This window comes from Mandrillus leucophaeus, unplaced genomic scaffold (genome assembly GCF_000951045.1).
Source record: "Mandrillus leucophaeus isolate KB7577 unplaced genomic scaffold, Mleu.le_1.0 Scaffold6, whole genome shotgun sequence".
Classification (NCBI taxonomy): domain Eukaryota; kingdom Metazoa; phylum Chordata; class Mammalia; order Primates; family Cercopithecidae; genus Mandrillus; species Mandrillus leucophaeus.
Window position 1 is genome coordinate 3,784,960 of NW_012106474.1, and position 27,717 is coordinate 3,812,676.

The 27,717-nt window shown below is 44.2% G+C and overlaps 1 pseudogene across 1 annotated transcript; it reads right to left on the bottom strand.

Moving 5' to 3' along the window:
• Positions 1 to 22,492: 22,492 nt before the first annotated feature.
• On the bottom strand, positions 22,493 to 25,470 carry LOC105553515 (annotated as a pseudogene). The gene has a single exon (XR_001008162.1). The product of XR_001008162.1 is annotated as an uncharacterized LOC105553515 (transcript).
• Positions 25,471 to 27,717: the final 2,247 nt, after the last annotated feature.

Sequence of the window (27,717 nt, forward strand, 5' to 3'; positions counted from 1 at the left end):
TCCCTCCCCATTTTCACAGGTTCTATAATATAGAAAGTACTAGGGAAAAGAGGAGGAGCTTTATACACCTAAGAAGAACAAAGGGTACAAATATATCAACTTATTTTTTACATCTTATGCCCTTTTCTGCTAGAAAATTATATGTATAATATAGAATATAAGCTGAATATATAAATTTTGCTAGGAAACTAATGTTTTGAAATGCAAACTCCCATTAAATTTTATTTTAACAAATAAAAACAGATACCAAATGAAGGGGAGTGTACTATTAACGTGCTATTTACCAGCAGTAAAAATCATAGAAACAAAACAAAGTGTTGAGAAATGTGTTGTTCATGGCAAAGCCATAAATGGAATATCCAGGGACTTCTCCCAAGAAAAATCTTTTCTTTATCCACTAGTATCTCTGGAAATAAAAATTACCAAACTACAGGGTTTTGCTTGCTTTTGAAAATAAAGTGCAGCTTAGACATTATTTCAAGTGCTTTCGACGTTTGCAGTAGTTCTATGAGAAGGGAGAAACTTGGCCTTAGTACTTCCACTAAGATAGTTTTATAAGCACGTACCCCGAAGCACCCTTACCACACGCACACACCTTCTCTAAATATATGCCAACGGTAGATGACAAATAAAGAGGGAAAACATAGAATTGTAGGAGACTTGAAACAGCATGGGCATGACTGAGGATCAGCGTTGGGATGGAGGTGCATGATGGTGAGAAGGAGCTGAAGGAAAAGCCCTGCTGGAGTCTGGAACCCAAAGAAGGCAGGTCCTACAAGGAGCCGGGCTCTTGTTGGGCGGTGGGGACTATGGTAGGGACCACAAGTGCTCATGGGAGGAGAGGAAGCTGCTGCCAACTGCAGCTGCCCGCATGACTGACGCGAAGCCATGTGTCTCCGGGAAGAGAAAACGTGCGTGTGGCCTCCTGCCGGGAACTGCCACGCAGCGAGTGACTGCATCTGATGCCTTCCACCATGGCAACACGCGTGTTCCCAGACGAGGGCTCCACACGGACGAGGTCCTTTGTTAAGCAGAGGTGTGAGCAGAAAGATACACTGAGAAAGATGCAGTAGAGAGAGAATCTCCCACTTACGATGAGCTGGTGAAGAAAAAATTCCCATGCACGTGAACACAGTAAATGCTAAGGGACCACCTGGATCAGCAACCATTCTGAAAAGAGCTTTAAAATAAACATGTTTGGGAAACTTGAAGAAATGTATGCAGGAATAACATGCATCCAAAGGGGTAAGAAGTTATGAAAAAGAACTGGCAGAAATATCCTAACTGAATTAACACAGAAACAGAAAACCAAATACTACATATTCTCCTAAGTGGGAGCTACACACTGTGGACACAGGGACATAGGGATGGAAACAGTGGACAGTGGGGCCCACGGGAGGGAGAAAGGGGCAAGGAGAGAACTGCCTACTGGGAACTGTGTTCACTCTTTGGGTGATGGGTTCGATGAAGGCCCAAACCTCAGCATCACACAATAAATCCACGTAGCAAACCTGCATATATACCCCTGACTCTAAAACATAAAAGGGGGGGCCAGGCACAGTGGCTCAAGCCTGTAACCCTAGCACTTTAGAAGGCCAAGGCAGGAGGATCACTTGAGGTCAGAAGTTTGAGACCAAGCTGTCCAACCTGGTAAAACCCCATCTCTACTAAAAACACACAATTGGCCAGGCACGGTGGCTCATGCCTGTAATCCCAGCACTTTGGGAGGCTGAGGTGGGTAGATCACCTGAGGTTGGGAGTTCGAGACCAGCTTGACCAACATGGAGAAACCCCGCCTACTAAAAATACAAAATTAACCCGGCATGGTGGTGTGTACATGTAATCCCAGCTACTCGGGAGACTGAGGCAGCAGAATCTCTTGAACCCAGGAAGTGGAGGTTGCAGTGAGCAGAGATCACGCCATGGCACTAGAGCCTGGGCAACAAGAGCAAAAGTCTGTGTAAAAAAAAAAAAATACCACAAAATTAGCTGGGCCTGGTGGTGTGTAGGCCTGTAATCCCAGCTACTCTGGAGGCAGAGGCAGAAGAAGCGCTTGAACCGAGGAGGCGGAGGTTGCGATGAGCCAATATGGTGCCACTGCACTCCAGCCTGGGCAACAGAGCGACCCTCTATCTCTAGAAAAAAAAAAAAAAGGACTGGCAGAAATAATAAAACAAGAACATAAAAAAATCCAGTTGAAAGCAGAAAAGAAGAAAGCTGAGAAACGCATCTGAAAAGTAAAATGAGTGGAAAGAAAAAAAGATTTATAAAAGTGAGAGATCTTAAGGAGCAAGAGCTGTAGGCGGAGGGAGTTAATCTCATCTCGTCAGAATTCCAGAGGATTAGAGAGAATGACGGAGAGGCATAATTAAAGAGATCATCGCTGGGAATTTTCCAGAATGTAAGAAGCACAAGATTCTTCAAATTAAAAGTGCTTTCAAGTGTCAAGCAGGACACATGTAGGTCAATTTGCACCTGAATAAACCATAGCCGCAACTCTAAGGTAAAGCTCAAAAAGGAAATGCTGAAAGTCACCTGAGAAAGAAAAGGAGAAAATTGCCTGAGAAAGAAAGTTCCTGTAAAAGAAGGAAAGACAGTGGACTCAAGAGGGCATCTGAAAACCTGTCTCTGAGTTTGAGACAAACCACAGATGAGAAATCTGAGGCCCAGAAGTGTCCCCTGCTCATGACTCACACTTGTCTATATTCCAATGCCCTGTTTTGGTGAAACTATTTCCTGATTTTAGCACCACTGCAGAGAAGGACAAACAGGCGAGTGACCTCAAACAATACAGCTAGAATGTAGGTGAGCGCAGACATGGCAATGTACAAGGAGACTCTGTAATTATAGTTATGTGGTTGGATTAGATCAATGATCCAACAATGATGAAATTCTGATCATCAGAATTTCCTGGGGAGCTTTTCTCACAGTGATATGAATAATATCGAATACGAATAGAATGCCAGAGGAAGTCCCTGTCTCCACTCCTCACTCACCACCTGGCTTCAGTTGTCACAGCCTGTTTCATTTATCTCCCCTTCCCTCTCCCTCCGCTCCTGGATTATTTTTAAACACAAGTCAGACTTTACATAATTTCATTAGTAAATGTTGCAGATGTATCTTCAGAAGACACTCTTTAAAAATGTTTTCTTAATATCATTTTCATACTTTGAAAAATGACAATAATTCCTTAAAGTCATCAAATATCAAGACACTGTTCAACTTTCAAAAAACTGTTTAAGCATACACATCCCTTCAACTCGGTGGCAGACGCAGAGAATCAGAATCTCAGGGTGAGTCCAACAATCTTTTATTCTCAGTCTCCCTGAGTGGCTCTGATGTTCAGTTGAGTTTGAAAATCACTGGCTCACATGACCTTGTAGGTTTGACCTTGAGACTCTCCCAATGTCACACACCTCCTTTCTCCTAGGGGAAACTGTTCCCACAAATTCCTAACTAGCACAGAGATCAACTCTGTGTGGTCAGAGACATTGCAAGGGAAAGTAGCCTTGGGTTAAGCGCCACAGTTCCCAACCTTGAGCTCCATCTCTTACACTAATTGTAGGGCAGTGGAGGGTCTGTACAGGTCTGAGACTCGGTTTCCTCATGTGAAAAATAAACATGATGATGGCAACAGACCTTCCCTGCCCACCTTACAGAGCTGTTATAAGGATAAAATTAAAGTATGACATATGAACGTGCTCTCCAATGCTCTTCATTGACGTAGAAATGTTTTCATTCTTCATTTGAACATTGGCACTGCAGGGGTTAAAAATCGACATGAGAAAAAAGGAAGTCCAGAAAAGTTTTTTTTTTTTTTTTAAATAGACCTGCGTGTCAGGGAAACCATACAGAAGCATTCGCCCTTCTGGAAAAAAAGAAAAATCATTCAATTTTAACATTTGATGCATATTTTTAATTATTAAACGGCAGTACATTAAGCTTCCATTTGTTCAGAATATTGCAGTAAACTTCTACAGTCTTTGGAGGCTTTCAAAGTCATACAATGTCATAATAAATACCTTGCTGTGTTTTTTTGGGGAGCGGGGTGCTCTGTAGTATTATAATAGTTTTCATTGCAATGAGTCATCCATGATGAATTTGGTAGATTATATATTGTGAATGTTTCACCTACATATTCTATAGGTAGGAGAAGACAAGTGCTCTGTCTCTCCCTCCCCACGACCTGCTTCCCAGCTCCTTTCCCTCTCCGAGTTCACCTGCCACTTTGCTGCCATTCCTCCCCCTGCCCTCTCCAGACCACTGTCTCCTGCAGGCCCCAACCCAGGCCTCCTCTGCTTATCTGTTGCTGGGAAGTGCCTGGTTTAGGGTTTACCTCTTTGATCTCAGTGCCGTCCCTAACTGTCCCTCTGTCTTCATTTTCAATGTCCCAGTGGTCTCCGGATCCTGGCAGTTCTGTCTCATACAATGTATTCTCCTGTGTGTCCTCTGTGGCGTTCTCTCCCATTACAAATCATTCCAGTCTTTCCCCAAACATAAACTGTTAACCCTAAAAGAAATCCCAAAGCCAGCTCAACCCCTTACTTTTGTTACCTTTATTTCCTGTCACTCCCACATGAATTCCAGGCAGATGGCTCCTCTTGACATCTTAGAAGCAAGCCTCTGCTTCCCTGCCTTGCCTGCGAGGCTAGACTCTTCCCTCCACCCGGAGGACCCCTTCTCATAGCCTGGGGCTGAGATCCTGACCATCTCTGTTGGGCACTGGTTTGAATTTTCCTCTCCTAAGCACACAGAATTTCACCTTCCACCCTGTGAAGCCACACAGACCTGAATTCGAATGTCAAACTGCCATCGGCCATGTAATAACCAAGTATCTTTCCAAAACTCAATTTTTTAATCTAAATGATTGATGTGATGCCTCATAGAATTGTCAAAGAAAAATGAACACTGCAGTAATACATCCGTAGTGCTCACTAAGTGTTAAATCCTTTCATACTGATATATTTTTCTCAGTGTAGAAAACTTAACAAAACTTAAAGCAATTTCAAAGAATAACGTTTTCTTTTTATTTTTCTGCAATTACAGGACTGTGCAGACAAATTTCTCTGCCTAATATTCTTACCAAAGTGTAATGTCTTTAAAGTAAGACACAGATGTATATTTATTTTTAAGATAGTTAATGAGGCAAAACATAGCTATGTGCATAGTTCGATTAAATTGTTACATAGTAACACTCTTGTCTTTTTAAAAATAAAATTTTAAATTGAGTGTTCATAAGAAAACCCAATTAAAAAACAACCAATTATAAGAAAAGTTGAAATTATAGAATAAGAATTTTATTTATTTATTTTTTTTTGAGACAGAGTCTCATTCTGTCACCCAGGCTGGAGTGCAATGGTGCAGTCTCAGCTCATTGCACCTCCGCCTCCCAGGTTCAAGCAATTCTCCTGCCTCAACCTCCCAAGTGGTTGGGATTACAGGCACCCACCACCAAGCTCAGCTAATTTTTGTATTTTTAGTAGAGACGGGGTTTCACCATGTTGGTCAGGCTGGTCTCGAACTCCTCACCTCAGGTGATCCACCCCCACCCACCTCGGCCTCCCAAAGTGCTGGGATTGCAGGCGTGAGCCACCATGCCTGGCTAGAATAAGAAATTTGAAAGTTATTCAAATATATATCCAATAACGTTTGACCTGCATATCTAACTTTTTTGAAATAAATGACAATTTTTGGTTTCAAGGCTTTTTATGTGTATTGTTTAATAGAGATTTACTTCTGTATCAATAAATGAATAAATATACATTCATTATATATTCACTCACATTTTAGACTAGAAGAAACCAATTTATTGTTTAGCTATTCTTCCCTCCCCTCCCCTCCCCTCTCCTCCCCTTCCCTTCCCTTCCCTATTTTGAGCTGGAGTCTCCCTCTGTCACCCAGGCTGGAGTGCAGTGGCTCTATCTTGGCTAACTGCAACCTCTGCCTCCTGGGTTCAAGCAATTCTCCAGCCTCAGCCTCCCAAGTAGCTGGGATTACAGGTGCCTGCCACCATGCCCAGTTAATTTTTGTATTTTTTAGTAGAGATGGGGTTTTGCCACATTGCCCAGGCTGGTCTCGAACTCCTAACCTCCAGTGATCCACCCACCTCGGTCTTCCAGAGTTCTGGGATTACAGGGCTGGCCAGATACTAAATTCTTTAAATAATTATATATCAATACATATTGGAATCATGGCTTTTTCATTAGGCTAAAGTAAACCTACAATGTGCTGAGAAATGCCTTATTAACAACAGTGTTAGGTAGTAGGGAGTTTCAATAATTTGTGGTTATAATTCCTATAAGCAATTTAATATATTATTAGCATCTTTTAAACCATTAATTTCAGAAGATAATTATGAGGGAATTGTCTATGATTTTAGGCTTGGATTTGGATGGAGACTCCAGAAATGAACCCTTTCAGCTCAACAATACAATTAGTTTTTCACATTTTTAACTTTTAATTTCCCATACATAATTTCCCATTAGATAAAGATAAGATTACAGTTTAAATTTCAATGTCTAAATATAGTGAAGTAGCAATAGAATAAAAAATATAATTTTAAAATGAGCTGTAGCCAAGGGTATAGATGACAAAATATCCAAAGTATATATATTCAACTATGAGTAAGAGAAGTGTTTTAGTTAAAAACTATTTGTTTAAACATGGTAAATTCATGAAGAGCTGCTTGTTCAAAGATTAGTGTCAAAATATTAGTTATTTTAGTTTAGTTGTTTGGTTTGTTTATTGTAAGGCAGGTTGAGTATTCATTATCCAAAATGCTTGGGACCAAAAATGTTTCAAATTTCAGATTTTGGAATATTTGCATTATATATTTACCAGTTCAGCATCCCTAATCCAAAAATCTGAAATCCAAAATGCTCCAATGAGCAGTTCCTTTGCATGTCATGTCAGCACTCAAAAAGTTTCAGATTTGGGTGCATTTTGTATTTTTGCATTAGGAGTACTCAACCTGTATGAAAGAGTGACAAAGCAGGGAGAAGTCCATCATTAAAAGCATTCTAAATACTTTTAGATGTATGTCATTTTCAACACCACAAACTACATCTTCTCAAGCAGCTCCTATTTCTGGGGTCCCTTAGACTATGAATTAATATGTAGAAAATCCTTACTATTCTAGACCGGGGGTGGACAAAGTACAACCTGCAAGGCAAATCCCTCTTGCTTCTTCTTTCTGTATGGCTCACGAGCTAACCATGTTCTTTACATTTGTAAATGGTTGAAAAAAAAAGTCAGAATGAAAGGTGAACATGGCAAAATATTAATTTTGAAGCCTAGATATAAGATATCAGTTTTAAAAAAAAACCAGATACTAAGTTACAGACAAGGCCGGGTGCAGTGGCTCACGCCTGTCATCCCAGCACTTTGGGAGTCTGAGGCGGGGATCACAAGGTCAGGAAATCGAGACCATCCTGGCCAACACTGTGAAACCTCGTCTCTACTAAAAATAAAAAATTAGCTGGGCGTGGTGGTGCGCGCCTGTAGTCCCAGCTACTTGGGAGGCTGAGGCAGGAGAATTGCTTGAACCTGGGAGACAGAGGTTGCAGTGAGCCGAGATCACACCACTGCACTCCAGCCTGGTGACAGAGTGAGACTCCGTCTTGGGGAAAAAAAAAAAAAAAAGTTACAGACGCCAAAGAGGAGGGAAGCGTCCAATTCTTATCAGTGAAGAATTGTTTACATGAGACTTGCTTGGCCGAAACCAAAATGGACGTCAGAGTTGATGGCTTTTCTTGGAGGACAATGGTAATTAACCCAGAAAGTGTTTCAGTCTAAAATGATTCTCAAGGTTTTCTACTAGCAAACCAGGTGAGGGTGAGGTTAGGATATGGGTTAGGGTTAGGTATTTGCACGTATGTGTTTTTAGTGATAACTCACTCAGAAAGATCCAGTAACCATTAACTACATGAAATTTCCCTGAAGTCATTTGGAGGTTTCCTAGGGAGGGCACTAGGGTAAAAGGATTAATCCGTAATTTGGTTGCCTGAGGAAACAGCTCTAGGGAAAAAGCTGAATCATTATTTTTTAGTTTACAGTTGTATTTTCTTAGATGGAAATAGACGATAATTATGAATTCACCTCTATATATCCTTGGAGAAATCACAAAGATGGATTAATGGGCACCCTCCACTGATGCAGGCAGAAGAGCATTGAGAACAGAGCAGGGATGTGTCCACACAAAAGCAAGAACCCAGGCTCACCTGGGCATGCTGTCTTCCGGGGAAGAAGGCAGTACCGTGGCACTGGGAATCCTGGTGAAAAATTCCCTCTCTCGAGTCACATTGCTCCCATCTGGACTGGGACTCAGTATCTTGTATGAGTTGTCATCCTGAGATCTCCCTTCAGCCTCCTCATGGGAGGTTTCTGTAAACGTAACTCCTGTTTTCTCTCTTCTGTTTCCTCTGTTCCTTCCTTCGCAAGAAAGCAGGCCAACCATGGCAGTTGATAGTATGTTCTCCTCTGAGCTCTGCAGTGCTTTCTACCTCACCCATTTTCCTCTTCATAATGATTAAGTTATTATGATAACCTAATTGATTCCTGTTCTTCTATGTTGAACACATACAGGAAAGTGCATGCCCCATCATTATACAGCTTGATGAACACTTGTGCACACACCCAGGTTTAAACACAACAGCAGAATATGTCCAACACCCCAGAGCCCCACTCATGTATCTTCCCGAACACTCCCTTCACTCCCTGCTCAACTGAAACGCGGTCCTGACATCACAGGCTCATTTGTCTCGTTTTTGAAGTTTGTGAAAACAGAATTATACAGCATATATTTTTGTGGGTACGTTTGGCTTCTCCTCAGAACTGAGTGTGACTGTGTATGTATGAAAGATTCATCTGTTTGGTTGTGTGAGGCAGCAGCTCTTTCATATAAAGTGCTGTTTAATGTCCTATTGTTTGGCTTCTGTGATGTCCACTGTTAGTGAACATTTGGATTGCTTCCAATGTTGGACTGCCCATAAGAATGCTGCCGTGAATAGTTAGGTGTGTGTCTTGATGTGCAGCATGAGCTCCCATGTTGGTTGGGCATGTGCCTATGAATGGAATTGCTGAGGCATTGGGTATGCACACACCCACACTCAGTGAATATTGTCACATTCTCAAAGAGGTTGAACCAATCTACATTTTCATCATCAGCACTGTCAGCCTTTAGCCATCTTGGTGGATGTGTAGTGATATTCTGTTGCCTTAATTCACATTTTCTCCATTTCTAATGAAAATGACCATCTTCTCACATATTTGTTGATCATTTGGATCTCCTCTTTTGTGAAGTTTTGGTATCTCTTGCTTGTTTTTTTTGTTGGGTTGTCTGTCTTAATTGATTTGTAGAAACTATTGATACATACTGGCTATAGACTTTTTGTCTTTGCTATAACCACTCCACCACTCAGTGGCTTGCCTTTTCACTCTCATAGTATTATCTTTTAGTCTTAAATTTAAAAACAGTTTTTAATTTTAATATAGTCTAATCTATCAATCTTTCTCTTCATGGTTAGTGCTCAAAAGAGCATTATTCCTATTCAATTTTCTCTATCCCAAAACCATAAAGGCTTTTCTCTTATATAATTTTCTCAAAGTCTTGTTATTTGACCCTTCACATTTAAATAAACAGTATACCTGGAATTAACTTTTGTGTATAACTCTTCAGGGAAGGGTTATATTTAATTTTTTTTCATGTTGGTGTCCAAATTATTCAAGCACCATCTACTGAAAAAAAAAACAAATCTCCACTACTTTGCAGTGCTATTACTTTTACCGGAAATGGAATATCTATATGTGTGTGTCTGTATGCACCAATTATTCTATTTTTTCAGTCTCTTTGTTTATCATTGCACAAAAAACTGCCTTAATTACTGAAGTTTTATAATAAATTCTTATATCGAGTAGGCTAAGTCCTCCTGCCTTGTTCTTTTCATTAAAGATTTCTTAGCTCTTCTTGGCCCTTTGTGCATCCACATAAATTTTGGAATTATTTTGTTAATTACCACAGAATATCCTGCTGAGGCTTTTATCAAGATGGCATTAGATTTATAGACCAATTCAGGGAAAATGAATATATTTACAATAATAACATTTCTAATCTATGAACATGGTATATCCCCCCCCGACTTAGATTATCTTGATTTTTTTCTCAAAAATGTTGTAGAGTTTTCTCTGCATAGCCCTTGTGCATCTTTTAACAAAGTTTTAGTGTTAAATATTTTATATTTTATGCTTTTGTAAGTGAACCTGTTTTAGTATTTAATTGTCCAACTGTGCTAATACATAGGAATATCATTGATTTTTAAAAATATTCACCAGTGTCTAACACCTCTGCTAAACTAACTTCTTAATTCTAATAATTTATGCTTTCTACATCAAAATATTATCAACAAATAGTGGTAGTTTTATTATCTCTTAGCCAGTCTGTATATCTTTACTGCACTGGCAAGAATTACTATTTTAATGCTGAATAAATGTGGTGATATAAAATATTCTTGTTTACTTCCTAATCTCAGATGGAAAGGTTTCAACATTTCACTATTAAATGTGTTTTTAAAAATACTCTTTACTATAATAATGATGTTGCCTTCTATTCCTAGCTATTTAAACATGTGCTCTCTATCATGATAATGAAGTTCCACTCTATTCCTAGCTTACTAAGTTTTTTTTTTTTTAACATAAATGAATTTAAATTTTTTAAAAATGCTTTCTCTTTATCAATTGTATGATTACTTACTTTTCCTTTCTTTTATAATGTTTACACTACTTTTAAGAATAAGCCCCAAATTGTGTGATGCATTATCCTTTTTGTTCATTGCTATATTTAATTTTCTAATATTTTATTTATAAAGTTTACATACATATGTACAAGGAAGATTGACCTATTGTTTTTTTCTTATAATGTCCTTCTTAGGTTTGATGCTTAAATTGTACTGATTTTATGAAAATTGCTGAGAAGTGCCCACCCTTTTTTATTCTCTAACTTTCCCACACTCTCTGAAACATTTAGTTGGGCTGGGACTTTTGTTTTGTGGGGGAATGGGTGGGGTCAGACTGGGAGAGCTTTAAGTACAGATAATTCCTCAATATTTATAGAAGTTTTAAAATCGATTACTTCTTGTGTCAATACTGGTAAGTTTCACTTTTCTAAGACTATGTTCAGTTCATCTAACATTTCAAATTTAAATATATGGTCTTTTGTAATTGATTTCTTTCACTTAGCATAATATTTTCAAGGCTCATCTATGTTGTAGTACAACTTTTGCTGCTGTTGTTGTTATTTTGTTTTGTTTTTTTTGGTTTTGAGATGGAGTTTTGCTCTTGTTGCCCAGGCTAGAGTGCAGGCTACAGTCCGGCCCACTGCAATCTCTGCCGCCTGGGTTCAAGCTATTCTCCTGCCTCAGCCTCCCAAGTAGCTTGGGATTACAGGCTCATGCCACCACACCCAGCTAATTTTTGTGTTTTTAGTAAGAGAAGGGGTTTCACCTTATTGGCTACACTGGTCTCGAACTCCTGACCTCAAGTGATCCTCCCTCCTCAGCCTCCCCAAGCGCTTGGATTACAAGCATGAGCCGCTGCACCCAGCCCGACTTTGTTTTAAAGTGAAAAAATTAACATGAATTCTGTAATGTGATTGAAGTATATCAATTCTATTGCACAGGACAGGACAGTGTTAGACTTTGTTATCACTACTCAATATGCTTAACAAGGTGCTAACATTTATAATACATTTTCTAGATGTAAATATTTTCATCTTGGTTCGTTTTGCTGAAGGGAAAAAATGAAGCTGCGGCGTTTTGTTAGTTGTACAATTAATATTTCTGAAATATATTCTGATTCAATAGAAAATTGTTCTTAAATTATTCAACATAGTTTCAAAAATAATATAAAGTATTTTTGTGGGATAAACCTCAAATTGAACAGCTGTAGTTAAAAATGGAGTATAGCATATCTTGCTTTTCTATACCAATTAATAATATAAAACTTCACAGCCATCTTAGAAGCTTTAATTTGGAAATATTTGTGGCTGAGTTTTTTTTGAGCTATCAGGATTCTACTTCAGCCTTGAATAAAATATTTGCAAACCATATATCCAGGGAAGGGAGAGAAGTAGGAATTACAATGGATCATGAGGCATTATCTTGTTTATCATGTTTTCATGGGTGCATGCATATGTTAAAACTCAACAAATCATACCCTTTAAATTTGTGCAGTTTATGATATGTTAACTATACCTCAGTAAAGCTGGAGAACAAGATTTTACCCAATGTGCAAATCAAATCCTGTTCTATATAAAGCCATGCCACTCGCCTGGGCAGAGTGGTTCCCGTTGTGGTTTTCACTTCTTGAGGTGGTTAGATTTAGCGAAAATGTGGCTACTTTATTCTTTCTGATCCTTTTTTAGACATTTAATTTTGGCATTTCACTCCCCTCCTATTTTTTTTTTAAATGGACACATATGGTATAAATATTTTAGCACTAAATAGATAATCATTGAGAATAAAAATCATACATTTCAATTGTGTAAAATTGTTTTCTATGTCTATAAATAAACTATAATCTTTTAAGTTTAAATACAATTTTAGAAAGCATTTTCTAGTAAATTTCTGCAGAAATGCATACATAATAATGACATAAAATTTTTTCAGAAACCCAATTTTTTTCTTAATTAAATTACCATATTATCAAAATGTATGAATATATTATTGTCTTTATAAGAAAAAAATTCACAGTGTGCCCAAATGCAAGTACCACACACTACGGCATTGAGGGTGGCCTGTTTTGAACAGGTGGTGAGTCGGGACAGAGGTAGCCCTGTTCTGCCCTGTATTCCCAGGTGGGGCCAAGCACACAGGCCATGCCCTCCAGGGGCAATGACTCTGATTTGACTTTCCATATCTCATGCTCTGCATATGAAAAATGCAGATTGCTAGATGTGAGGTGAGGTTAAAATGCATAATGCCAGATTGCAAGGCCTGGTTAAAGGGCTGGTGATAATAGGTTTTTTGTTGAAACACTCTAAATATTCAAGATGCCAGTGTGGTAAATTCAGGAGTTTGTGGTCATAATGCCTTTTGTTTATTTACTTATTTATTTATTATTATTTTTTGAGATGGGGTTTCACTGTGTTGGCCAGGCTGGTCTCAAACTCCTGACCTCAAGTGATCCACCCAAGCTGAAGTGAATTGGTGAGATCTCGGCTCACTGCAACCTCCGCTTTCCCAGTTCAAGCAATTCTTATGCCTCAGCCTCCCAAGTAACTGGAGTTACAGGTGCATACCACCACACCCAGCTAATTTTTGTGTTTTTAGTAGAGACGGGGTTTCACCATGTTGGCCAGGCTGGTCTCAAACTCCTGACCTCAAGTGATCCTCCCACCTCAGCCTCCCAAAGTGCTGGGATTATAGGCGTGAGCCACCTCGCCTGGCCCATAGTGCCTTTTATATATTGATTAATCATGCTCTAGGCTGGGCGCAGTGGCTCAAGCCTGTAATCCCAGCACTTTGGGAGGCCAAGACGGGCGGATCACCAGGTCAGGAGATTGAGACCATCCTGGCTGACACGGTGAAACCCCGTCTTTACTAAAAAATACAAAAAACTAGCCAGGCGAGGTGACAGGCGCCTGTAGTCCCAGCTACTCGGGAGGCTGAGGCAGGAGAATGGCGCGAACCCGGGAGGCGGAGCTTGCAGTGAGCTGAGATCCAGCCACTGCACTCCAGCCTGGACGACAGAGCGAGACTCCGTCTTACCAAAAAAATAAATAAATAAGTAAATAAAAACATGCACTAATGTGGAGAACTATATTTGGCTGTAAGATACAGAGGGGAGAGTTCTGGAGTCAAACCCACCCGGATTTGAATTCTGATTCTTCAGTTGAATAAGCTTTGTGACTTGAGCAGGCTGGTTACCTTTTCAAGTGCTTCCTTTATGAATCTGTAGTAAGTGGAATAGCATTGCCCGCCATTGAGAGCTAATTCTCCATGCGTCTCCAGTTGCCACTCATCATGTGTGCAGAGTCATCGACAGCCCTTTGTGACACTATCTTGGGAGACAGAGATAATGTCTCCCTCTGGGGCAAAGGTCAGGTTTGCTTGCAGCCCATCATAAAAAAATGGGGTTTCCCAAGCTTGGACTTTGTCAGCTGTGACACACACTCACCAGATGTGCAGGATCCAACTGGGACTTTCCACCTCACCCCCCATGGGACTTGGAGAGCAAGGGGAACTGAGGCACACGTACAACTCCTACAGCCTGCTGTGTGGGAGTAATAAAGCTACTTGTCCTGAGCTCAGGGGGCTCAGGTCTGCTGCCAGCATGCACCGAACCACTGCAGGCCCACCTGTTGGCTTGCAAGTAGGATAAAACCCGGAGCCTTCAGAGTCCTGACGCCCACCTTTCAGAGTTACTGAGAGAATAGGTGGAGGCTGTATCGTCTGCCAAGCAGCTCGGCAGATGGCAGTCCCTCAAAAATATGCTTTTTTTTTTTTTTTTCTTTTTGACACTAAGAATTTGGGGGAGGAGATGTAAGTATTTGTCAACACATCACTAACTTTTTTTTCAGTTTCAGATGGTAGTTGTAATTATAAAGGAATACCAGTCTGATTATATCTACATAACAAACAACCAGATGAAAGGTCAATGCATTTCCAGCGTTTTCCTCTTAGTTCAAGTTAGCTATTCAGATCCTTCCAAACAAGCAACTAAAACTTTCACTTTCGGGTAGGCAGCCTGAATAGCTGGCATCAGCGCATGTTAAAATGTTATCAGCATTCTGCTATGTTGTGCGGTACGGTGTCTGTTTATAAGAAAAAAGACTAAAGAATGCTCAATGATTCTAACTTACTGTGTTTTCTGATTGTAGTTTATGGGAAATAGGAGAGTAGACTCTGAATAGAGAATGACAAGAAAAATGGAAAATCAATCTCACTGAGAGATAAAAATTGGCTCTTCAGGCTAACCGTGTGGTAGAACTCTGACACTGTATTAATGATGATGCGTACCTTGTCAGTAGTAAATTCTGCTTGGAGATTCAGTAGTACTGGAGTAGTTTCTTCTGTTTCTAGTTCCTGTTGGAGGAAACAGCAGAATCCTCCTAACCTTTCCCTCCTCCTCCTCACCTGCTGGCCGTCTGCCAATATGAAATATCAATCACACACAGTAACACTGCCACCAAACAAGAGTTTACTGTGTTTAAAAACTCCTACCAGAGCTTCTTGTAAAAATTTCACAGGGAGATCAAAATAGCACTTCTTCTTTGTCAAAACATTTTATTTTAACTTCCGTTTAAGGAAAGAATCCAAACCACCACATTCCCCTTGATGTTTACTTTCTCTGGAAAATGTCTTCATGAGGTGTTTCTGGAGGCTTTTATTTTCAAGCTCTACTCCCGGAAGATATGTCCTTGTGTGCCATCTTCACTTTGTTGGAGAAAAAGAAGATTCAAGTTTCCTTCTGGTCTGTGACAAATTTCCCAATCTAAACCGCTTGTCTCTACCCTTTCCACATTGATGATGCCTGTGTTTTATTGCTGGGGAATAAACACTAGGAACCCAAAACTTCAGCCTGTTTTATGTGTTCCAGGAGCCTGGTGGTTGGGTGCGCTGTCTTGGCCGCTGTACCTGAGCCGGGCCTGGTGGCAGCAGGTGACTGAGTCAGGCGTCTGTCCTGACTGCTGTGCGAGTGTCGCTGACTTCCTAAGACTCCAGGCTTCTGGGGTGGAGAGCTCTGGGGGATAGGCAGTCCTGCGACCGCACCTTCTTCAAGTATGACAGGGGCAGGTGACCTTGCTGTTTTCCGAGCCTCGTGGCCATTTCCTCACCTGTGGAACTGAGATGTCAACACGGCTCCTGGTGGTGTGCGTGAGGCCCAGTGTGCCTGGCACTGAGGCTGCTTGTCTGCTCGCGTCCTGCCCGTGTGGCCTTCCTCGCCTCACGCGAGGCTGTGCTGCAGCAGGTGATGAGGTGCGGGTCGCAAGGATGTGTCCAGGACACTGTCTCTCCTTCTGCCCTCCTTTGACTGCTTTTCTTTTTGGCACCAGGCTGGACTGCAGGTGGGCCCGGGGAAGAGCAACCCATGGCACTATCTTGGGAGACTGAGATAATGTCTCCCTCTGGGGCAAAGGTCAGGTTTGACCTCCATGGCATGCACCAGGAGCGGGGTACAGGGCCCACCCTGCATAGGGCAGGGCAAGGACACCTCAGGACTGCCACGTGTGGGACTGAGAGGACGGAAGCCACACGCTGAGATCTGTTGGCCCACAGATGGGCCCTTCATGGAGAAGCCACCGCCCTCGGCACAGCCCCACGAGGCCCAGCATCCTCATTCTGCTTGTGATGGAGACAGTGACCACAGCCAGCGAAGGGGCTGCGTGGACACTGTGCACGGCAAGAGCCTGAGAGAAGAGTCAGGGGCTGAGGACAAGCCAGGCGTGCATCTGCCACCCCACAAAGCCCAACAAGAGGCGACTGGTTCTGGGTTCGAGAAAAAAAAAAAAGAGGAAAGCAAACGGTTGGGACAAAGCTCTGAAAATTCTTGCTACCAGCCTAAAGGAACACAGGTCAGCAGTCAGAAGCTCTATCCCCCGGGAGGCAGGAGCTTTGTGTTTGGGGTCCTCCATGTCCCCTTTTGGGCTCCTTCTCTTCCCCAGCACAATGCTTACCCAAGAGGACCCCGTTATGACACAGGTGGCAGTGGGTCCAGGAGCCCTGCATTCCTGCGCCCCGGCTCTCTCACTGGGCAGAGGTAGCCAATGGGCAGCCCTCGGCTGTAGAAATGCTTTAGCTTCCTGGTCGGCATTGACCAGCCACGTCTTTCATTATTATTTTTAATTGTATCTACAATCTGGGAAACCTGGCCGCTCTGGGTCAGCGTTTCCTCTTGGGAACAGCCTGTTGATGAGCACGTGCGCCCCACCCCAGCACCACAGTCTCCCCAGTGTGAGGAGATGTGGATTGCTGAGAGACTGGAGACAGGATTTCACGGGGGTCTTGAGAAGGGGGTGACAGCAGAGACAGGGAGATGGCCATGTGCAGCTTCTGAGCCAACAGGGCTCGGGACTGGCTGCCCTCCTCTGCTGTCTCTGCCAAGGCCAGGAGCCCGCCTTTCCTATGATTCGGAAGTACAGTCTGGGCCGGAGCCTGGGGGACGGGGGAGGGAGCGTGGGGTCCTTCTTCCTGCTTACTCCCTGGCTGTCTGGGTCTGGCTGTGACTTTGTTCTCTGGCCTGGGCGACCCTCAGGCAGGTGGCTCCAGGTCTCAGAACCACTGGCCCCTGCCCTGTGCCTCCAGGCCCACAGGCTGCTGGCTCCTCGGTCCCTGTTACTGCTCAATCTGAATGCTGCCAATGCCTCCTCCTCTTCCCTGTAAACCACTCTCACGGTTTTCTTGAGATGTAATTCACGAACACGCAGTTCACTGGTTTACACCGTGCCGTTCGTTGGTGTCTGGCACATTCACAGAGTTGTGCAGCCATCACCACCATCCATTCTAGAACATTCTCCAGCGTCACCCCTGAATGAACCCATATCCCCTTAGTCGCCGCTCCCCATGTCCCCCAACCCCTCTACCCCAGACTGTCACCAGTCTGCTCTTGGTCTCTGGATTGCTTATCCGGACATGTCTTAGGAACAAATTTCAACATTTTACCTTCTCTTTTGTGCTCCCTCAGCCCTGCCCACACTCATGTAAACAGTCCCTTCGTAAAACTCTTTTTAGTTAAACCCTCTAAGTGGGCCACCTTGTCCTGCCAGGACCCTGGCTGATTCACTTGTGTGCCAATAGGATGTGAAGAATAAGAGGACAGAGAATAGGAGGAGACGAGACCTTATGGGGTCCCAGCCTGGGCCACTAGGTCATGGGTAATGTCATTACCAAAGATAAGAACACAGAATTAGAGCATTTTGAAGGTGAGGAGACAATGGGTGCTGTTGGAATATAGCAGGTTCAATTTGCTTGCAGGGGTTTTGGGGAGAATGTCTACCAGGCAGGTAGATACATGAAAGTACAGTTCAGGGATGCAGGTAGAACGATTAAGCTCTTGCTACCACCACCAAAGAGGCCGAGCCCTGGACCAAGAGAGACTCTACAAATACCCGATTGCTCGTCTGTGCCCCTTGAACAATGTGAAGACGTCAGCACCCCAGGGGAGCATCTCCAACCACCTGCCCCACCCTCCATAGGCCCAGCGGCGGTGTCTTCAGGAACATTTCCAATGCCCTTCCCTTTCCCAGTGCTTCCACCTTTTCAGGCCTGTCTCCCCACTGATTCTTCACAACAGAGGGCTGGCTCTGGCCTGACCACAAGGAGAATCATATTTGCAAAGAGACAGGTAAAGATGACAAATTAGATGGACAAAACCATAACCTCTCAACAGATGTCTTAGTCCATTTCATGCTAATATGACAGAATTCCACAGACAGGGTAATTTACAATGAACACAAATTTATTTCTCACAGTTCAGGAGGCTGAGATGTCCAATATTAAGTTGCCAGCATCTGGCAAGGGCCCTTGTGCTCTGACATCCCATGGTGGGTGGTGGAAGGTGGAAATGCAAGGGAGGGGGTCGGGGGCTGAACCCATTCACTTATCAGGAGCCCACTCCCCAGATGTAATGACGACAGTAATCCATTTATGAAGCAGAGCCCTCATGACCTGATCACCTCTCAAAGGTCCCGCCTGTTAGCATCGTTACATTGAGGATTAAGTTGTCAAAACAGTAACTTCCGTGGGCATATCCAAACCACAGCACCACGATAGGGCCCCTTGTGCATTAATAACACTTCTCAGTCAGTATGGAGTGGGAAGAAGATTGTAGATTAATCTTCGGAGAAATCCTAACACTTCAGGAGCAGGCAGAAGAAGAGAAAGCCATAAAAGACCGTGGCAAAGAATCCGTCAGAAGCGATACAGGAAGAAATCCAGAAAGGAGAATTTGTGTGGAATGGAGAGAAAAGCCGTTTCAAGATGGGGGTAGTCACTTGTGCCAAATGTGGAAGAAAGGTCAAAGACCTTGAGATGGGAATTGTATGCACCAGATTTATCAATTAGGAAGCTGTGTGAATACCTTCAGCAAGGGCAGTTTCTCCACTGGAGGGGTGTTTGGTACGTTTTATTTCTTTCCTGGTGGGGTTGGGGAGTGAAATTTCAGTTTTTTAAAGTGTGAGTGAAAAGTGAGGAAGTAGAAAAGGTTAGTGTAAGGTGTTTACTGGGAAGCGTGTTGGTAGAGGAAGGAGAGGGAAGGCAACAGGACTGAAAACTGCAGGTGATAGAAACATATGTATTGATGGTACTGGGGAAGATCAGAGGAGAGGGAAAGGGCAGGACAGGGATAAGGACAAGCATTTGGGGGTCAGAAAAACCCCGAGCCTTGGAGGGTCTTTAACACCAGCAACAAGTCATTGCTCTTTTGATATTTTCTCCAACATCTTTATTGTTTTCTCTGTTCTGAAAGGTTTTTTTTTTTTTTTTTTTTTTTTTCTAATTACTTAGCCAACCCATTTCTTATCCTAAGATTTGATGAAAAATACAGCAAGAAGTGTGAAGAAGAGGAAGAAGGAGGAGGAGAAGAAGAAGAAAAACTGTAAGAAGAAATATGGAAGTTAAAGTAATTACAGCCTGGGAACATTTAATATGGGTTCAAAAATCCTTCTATAATTCAATGGACCCAATGATATAATTGCTCTAAAATTTACTTTCTTAACACTCACACTGAATGGCACACACACATTAAACTGCTATTTGTTGAAGAATGTAAAAAAAAAGTTTCATATATTACAGGCCATCTAAAATAGTTCAAAATTTTTAAAGGAGTCAATTTCCATTATTTAGAAAGATAAATTATATGAAGCAGTTTAGTCTCCAATATTGCCAACCAAATAAAGTGTGAGGATATGGTTAGGATAATGAAATATTTGCTGGAGGTGAGGCATTGCACACTTGTAGAATGCAACTGGCCGTGTGCGTGTGGCTGGAGCTGGTGGCATCAGAGCCAAGCTGGCGTGTTCTCTGTGGCTGCAGCCTTGGTGCCCAGGAGCTTCTGTCCAGCTTTGCGGCTGGAAACCTGTGATTTCCTAAGCTATCCTGTGCCCTTTTTTTAAGTTTTTCTTTTTTTTAAGGAAATGAACTAGAATGGCTCATAGTTTTCACCTGTGAACCCAGGTGAACAAATTCTGGCAACCCAAGTTGCTAGAATTCTTGCCAACTGAAATAATTTTAAACTTGGTTTGGTTTGTTACTAAATAATTTAACTGTTCTTGGGGCAAATGGACCCAATATTACCAGGGTTTTTTGTTTTTGTTTTTGTTTTTTGAGACAGAGTCTCTCTCTGTCACCCAGGCTGGAGCACAGTGGTACGATCTTGGCTCACTGCAACCTCCACCTCCCAGGCTCAAGCAATTCTCATGCCTCAGCCTCCTGAGTAGCTGGGATTACAGGCACGCACCATCACACTCGGCTAACTTTTGTATTTTTAGTAGAGATGGGTTTTACCCTGTTGGCCAGGTTGGTCTTGAACTCCTGACCTCAAGTGATCCACCCTTCTCGGCCTCCCAAAGTGCTGGGATTACAGGCATGAGCCACCGCGCCTGGTTGATCTGAACAGTTTTACCTTTTAATTTTCCTCTGTGGACTAGTAGGTGTAAGGAAAGATAATTACAGCTCAGAGCGCCGCCCTGACACTAGGCATTAGGCGCTCCCAGTGAGGGGGGTAAGATGGGAGTCCTCTCTCCTCTAAGGAGTCTTTTCTCAAAAACTTCATCCTGGCATTGTTTTCCTTTCTTCAGTTTTACTCCTGTTGTTTCTGCTAGGTGTGATTCCTGGTCTCACATCCAAATTTTTAAAGGATGGTGACCACACCTGCCTCCCTCCCTCCTCATGGCCTCTGGCAGGGTGCTAAGCCCGCTGTGGGCAGCTGATACTCAAAGCCATGGATTCGTCGATCTGGTAGAATATGGGCCCGGAAAAACAGAAAAGCGGGTGTATTTTAGCTGCTATATACTGTTTCCATGACATCAGCACACTGCTTATTTTCTCAGTTTCACTGGTCACTGAACAACAAAGGATTCCCAAATGAAGCAGAGGCAGGGACCCAGCGATGTCAGTCAGGACAACCCAGGGGCAACCGCGCAGCCAGAGTCGGGCCACGCCAGGCTCTGAGGGTTCGCCTGGGTCACCCTGCACTGGCTGGAGGCCCCTGGCTCGCTCATCACTGTGGAAACTAAACGCTGCCATCTGTCTGCTGCATTGGGCTGTCGGGAGGGAAGCCAGATGGTGTCAGGGGGTGTGGACCCACGGGGAGGGGGAGAAGGATGCCAGGCGGCGGTGCGCTGCGGCCCCCTCCCCAGGGCTGATCCCCCTTGGCTGTGTGCCTGGAGCAGCGCCCGCTCCTGTGGATGGCGAAGAGGGCCTGCTGCCAGTCACAGGCGGACGTTCTGGGAGAGTGAAGGTCATCATTAGAATCTGAATCACCAGGAAATGGAGCAGAACTTGATGTGGCACATTCCAAAGATTAAAAAAACAAACAAACAAAACAAACACCTCGTTATTAATTTGAGTCGTTCTCCTCATACACAAATTCACACGCTGATTCTTTGGGCAAAAGAAAGGCAAAGATTAAACAGGTGTAACCCAGCAGGATACCCACGCAGAACTAGATCTCCACTCAGCAGCTCCAGGCCACGGAAGGCCACTTTCGGAACCATAAGGATCCGCTCTGAGTTCTGCTTGACTCTGATGATAAATATGGAATTGAAAAAAATCAATCTGTGAAAATTTTATTTAATCTCAGAAATCTTTCCCGCCTTATTCATTAATGTGATTATTTTGTTTCTTAGTCAATGCCACCTTCTTCTATAACTTTCTACCTAGAGGGGGAAAGCCCCAATATTTAGGACTCTAAATTTTACAAGCATCTTCACATTTCTCTTGTCTTGCATCACTACCCTTTGATATCATTGGGGAGGGACTTTTGCTATTTCTATGTTACAAATGGGTCACCCAGGCACCCGGAACTTGAATAACTAACCCACGCCTGCAAAGCTCCCACCCAGAGTGGGGAACTGGAGCCAGACCCCTGGACCCAAAACTGAGGCTTCGTGGAGGAGACTACGAACCTGGCGGAGGAGACGTTTATCACTTCACAGCGGCTGAGTTGTCTCTACTTTATGAGGCTGCGAATACTTTCTGGCTTGTCGTCTAGGAATCTCTTAGCATCTTTTTACTAAGTTTAATATCACGGAGCTATAAGGCTTAGAAGACCTCAGAGGCCATTATAGCCAACCCCCAGACTCCTATTCTGCAGCCAAATTAGTGATAACGAGTTATATAATTCCATTAAAAGAACCAACCAACCATTTGGTACCTTCCTAAAAGCAGAGTTTTTCTTGAACATGGTGCTAACTAACCAATTTGACTGAAACCACCAGATATTTTGACACGGTAAAAAGCACATTGTGTAATAGAAATACAATGAGAGTCACATGTGTGAGTTAAAATTTTATTGAGCCACATTAAAAAAGTAAAAAGGCACCCTCTCTTCTCGTGCAACACAGCAGAGGCACCCCCGTACAGAACATTTTACAATTTCCCCTTAATACCCAGGGAACATGCACTAACTTGGTAAATACCTGCTTCGTGGAGAGTTGTCTTTCAGGATTCATACCCTTGGGACACTGTTGCAGACCTATTGGACTGAGAAAACGGGGCGAAAGCAGGAATAAAAGACAAGAGACAAAAGAGTATATTTAGAAGAAGGGGTCGGGGGCACCTTGCCTTTAGTGGACAAGGGCCCTGAGCTTTACACAACCCTCCATATTTATTAGGCAAAAGAGATAGTGAGAAAGTGGGGGTGATTGCTGGGTAATTGTCAGTCTGCCGTTTGCTTCACAGTAGGCTTGCATTTTTTGGACAATAGGGGCTAGATTGTTTAAGCAGATAACTTTAAGGAGCCCGGAGCTAGGGAGTGATGTCTGTTAGCACACCTATTGGTGGCAGGGCAGTGTGAGTTTGCCCACATCCTGCATTCATGATAAACAGTTTGCTGTTTGATTTTATAGCCTCCAGTGGAATGCTGAGTTGGTCACGTCCCACAGGCCTTCGGCTCCCTGTAGGACACCACCTCCTAGACGTTTGCCCACGTTTGCTGACCTACACTCAGACACTCTGGCTGGTCTAGACACTCAGGGCCTTGACTCAGGCTCCCGCCAGAGGCCTCAGAAATCCACACCTCACTGATAACTCTATAGCTCACCAGCAAACGTGGTGAGTCGGTTTCCTTGGCAGCATCCTCCGCCTTGGGAGGGGCTGTGGGAACCATACTGAAGAAACTGCAACTCAGAAGCATCACTCCGTGCTGAGCACTGCCATTGAGAAGTGCACCTAAGTGGCCACCAGTGAATGACGACCACGCATGAACAGGAATGTTCTAGAGCAGAATGCGCATATGAAGGCTGGGGCCTGAGCCAGAAGGTGAACCTGGAAGCCACCCTGACGTGCTCCTCATCTTGGGGCAACGTCCACCTCCACGTTGTAGGGTGGGGGAGATGCCACTGGTGCTGTGGACTGGGAGGGCCAGCATGTGCACGGCTATATATACACGCTCAGTCCCATCCACCTTTCTCATGCCCTTTCACTTTCCAGTCCCCTCTCCTCCTCTCACCTGCATGGTAACAACGATTGTGACACTTGGTTTTCTTAACTCAAGAGGTGCATGTGATTTATTTTTAAAATTCCCTCTAAAGAACGTTTTCTTGAATTGAAACTAATGATCAAATAGAAGCTAGGCCAGAGACGATGGCACCACCCTTTCCGCTTCCGTCCATTCCGCTCCCCTCCCCGCCCACACCCACCTTCCTGCTCAGTGTGGGCTGGGGCAGGCAGCAGGGAGGACAACACGGAAAGGCAACGGCCAGGAGGAAGAGGCGGGAAACAGCGGGAAGGGAGGATGCCTCCCCACTCTTCCTGTGGTGACCTCCCACCTCACTTACAAAAATCACCACCGACATTTGGGAACCGTGCACGCTGACTCAAAGCAAAGCTCAGCTGACCGTGAGGAGTCCCGTGGGAGCTGCTGCAGTGGTTGCCGTTGAGTCCATCCGTGCAGCTGGGCCAAGGCAGCTGGAGGTGGGCATGTGTGGGCGGTACGGCTGGATGGAGCCCACCAGCAACTGGGTGAAGGGTCCGCAGCTCTCCCAGCTGCTGCCTAGCTGCTCCCTGCCCTGTTTTGAATTAGTGTTAGCAGAAAGAAATGGAGCAGTGACCCTCAGTGCCTGGATGCCTGGAAGTGCAATGCATCCTCTCCTTGTGCTGCAGGAGGTCAGAGCCAGCCAGGGGAGGCAACTACCTGCTCGGTCTGCCAGTGTCCAGACCGTGTCCAGAGAGGGCGTGGCTGGATCTGAGAAAAGTCTGGCGCTGGCCAGACTGGGAGTGGCTCAGTTCTGCCTGGCAGGAGCATCCACGGACTAGCTGGCCAGGAGTGCAGGACAATTGCCCAGGTTCCGCCTGTTCCACCACATTGGGCCCACTCGCAAGGGGCCATGGGCACCGCCTGCTTGGCCAGGTTTGCAGCGTAGAGGCCTGCAGGTGGCCAGTGACTGGCTGGGCTCCTGGACCTGCTGCCTTAGCTCTGGGAAGACCACAGATGTCTCCTCTTGGGAGGAACCTTCTTGTGTGCCACTTGCTGGGAGATGTGGCCCACCTGCCTCGGTGCGGCTCCTGCAGGGTGGATCTCTGGCCACCCAGCCAGCTGAGAGGTGTCTCAGGGCTCACTTGGAAGTCTTGGCTTGTCTTGGTTCTCATTTCCTCTTTTGCCCTCAAACAGGCCACGGTTCATGACGCTCTCAGGAAAGGATTTTATCTCGAACATTTGCAGCTTCTTGGAGCTGAAGTCTGCACAGCACTGTGGAGACTGTCAGCTCTGTGAGGACAAGGGAGGGCAGGCCTGGTGGTTTGGAGGAGCAGGGCCAAGCCAGAGTGAGGTGGCACGGGGTGCAGGTGGCTCCTTTGAGGGGGACCCAGGGAAGTAGGAACAAGAAAGCCAGCTAAACTGCAACCTCAGTCTCCGTTGAAGACAGTAGGGTCTGAGGCAGCTGCGCCCAGATGCCTCCAGAGTTCATGCTGGTCCAAAGGAGAGAGGTTGGGTGGAGACTCACCTGCTTTGGTCCCCACGGGCTGAGGGTTGTGGAACTGTCAGATCCCCTTGTTTGGGGGTCTGTCCCAGCCTGGGCAGCGAGCTTCCTCGGCCTAGGAGGAGCCCACAAGATGGACACAGGTGGAGAGCACTGCCCTTCATTTGCTCCAGCTGCTTGTCTCATTAGCCGTCAATTCACAGAGAGCAGGTTCCAGCAGAACAATTCCAGAAAAAACCAGAACCTCCACCAGGGCCTGTGTGTTTCATTCCTGACCTGGGGAAGGTAGCAGAAGCTTTCAGCAGCATCTATCCAAATAACCACCTATTTAACACGTGGACCCGTGAATGGCGGCCCTGGGTGCTTTGACCCGTTGTTTTTCTTCCTTCCTCTCCCCCATTTCCGTTCTTTCTTCCCCCTTAAAAACACACGTGTGTATAAACATTTGCACACCCCAGCCGCACCACCAACAGCTTCTCCATAGGCTGGAGTCTCTGCCTTGTCGAAATGATAATAATAAATGATAAAGCCAGGGTCATCTCTCTCATCTATCTATCTATTAATTGATTATCTTTCTATCTATTATCTATCTCTATTAATCTGTTATCTACCTACCTACCTACCTGTCCACATCTACTGTCTATCTATACCTAAGTTCATTATCATCATTATCTACCATCTATCTGTCTCTATTAATCTATTATCTAATTATCTCTCACTTGTCCATCCATCATCGTGCTGACATTAGCTGTGGGACTCCTCAAGCCTATGTGTGATGATGAGTGTTGGTCCAGCTGTTTGACGCTATGATTCTAGTGAATTTGCACTGGGCAACAAATGTTTGGATGAGCACATGAATAAACACTATTTATATGCTAAGTGTTGTAGGGAGCCTGCCCTAAAGAATCTTACCCATGTGAAACCGGGACGTCCCATCCTCCCCTGGGCAGGGCTGTTATATGACAACTCTGCACAGGCCACCTCCCAGTGTGGCGGGAACCAGGGCCAGTCCCACGCATGTGCACGTTCTCCAGGTTGCGTGCGAGGCTGCTTGCTTGCAGGAGGGCTCTGAGGTGGCCGTGTGCCCGGACCTCTGCAGAGGCTGCGGTGACTGAGGGCTCAGCGGAGTCACCTTCCACTGTGCACAGGAAGGAATGTGCCCTGAGTGCTGAGCTAAAGAGGAATACAGGGAGATTTTCACCCGCACCGAGCCGCTGCGCCACTACCATCATTAACAGATGTTTATTGAGCAGCGACTGTAATTCAGGCATTGTGTGCGTGACGGTAGCAAAACAACAGGGGAAGAAAGTCCATCGCCTCTCCCTTCCTGGAGCTTCCATATTGGTGAAGGAGATGGAAAGTAAAATGAAAAGCAAATATAAAATTACATATTTTACTATGTGCAATGAGAAAATAGAAAGTGTGCGGCGACCGAGAAAGGCAGGGAATGGCTACTTAGTGTCATCAAGCAAGGATTTCAGAAGAATGCATCAACCTGGGGCTTGTGAGAATTAAAGAGAGTTTTTGAAGCACTGAAGTGAATGAATGAATTTGGGCATAGGGGACTGGGACAGCTAGAGGGTCTCAGAATCACACTCTGTGATGTGAGCAGGAGAAAATGACAATGACTCCCAGGATCTGCTTGGATCTTCTGGAATTGGAACAGAAACCCCGAGAACACGTTTCTTTTGGACTCTAAGATGCTGAATGTGAGGAGGACTTTGGATAGGCTCTTATCAAACACTATTTCAGGTACTATCATAAAAGAAAGGAAGCTGTGGCCTCCATTGAGGCAATAAAGCATCAATATTTCAGCAGTTATTCACACACTTGTTTACATTGAAACCTGCTCCATTGACAGGTGGTGGAATCATTGTCAGGCTGGACTGCCAGACGTTGGTATTACCAGGTGTAGATGATCAACGCCTATGCCCAGAGGCCCTGGAAAACTGTGACCAAGGATGAATTAAAGTGTTGTAGGGCAACACTTTAGGATGAATTAAAGTGTTGCCAACAGGACAACATGCCTGACATATTTCTGGAAACAGAAACAAAAGGGTCTGCCTAGCTAGACCAGACCACAAAACCATCTTGTAGAAGCACATCAGCCTCAAACCACCGCAGAAATGGAATTTGTACACCACACTTAGAAGAAGATATTCTTAAGGACTGTATTTCAGTGTTAAACTTTATAAGCTAGGGAGATTTTTTAAAAAATAATAATTCTCTGTCTTTCTTTCAGCGCAATGCTTTAAAATCGTCCAGCTGGTTAGAAAAATGTCAGCATTGTCCTCACATGAAACATTGATCCACACGGGCACTGACACGTTTCAGTTTCAATATTTGACATCAGATCAATCTTGCCTTCTCCTGCATTAGTAGCCCAATGTTCAGGCCTGCGAACTGGAGGATGCCGCACCTAGCTTTTTGCCATACAGGCTGACCATCCCTAATTCAAAAACCTGGAATCCCAAATGCCCTGACAGCTACAGCATTTAGAGCCCTAACCTGAGGCCACAAGTGAAAAATTCCACACCTGACCTCATGTGTTAGTCTGTTTTCATGTCACTGATTAAAAAAATACCTGA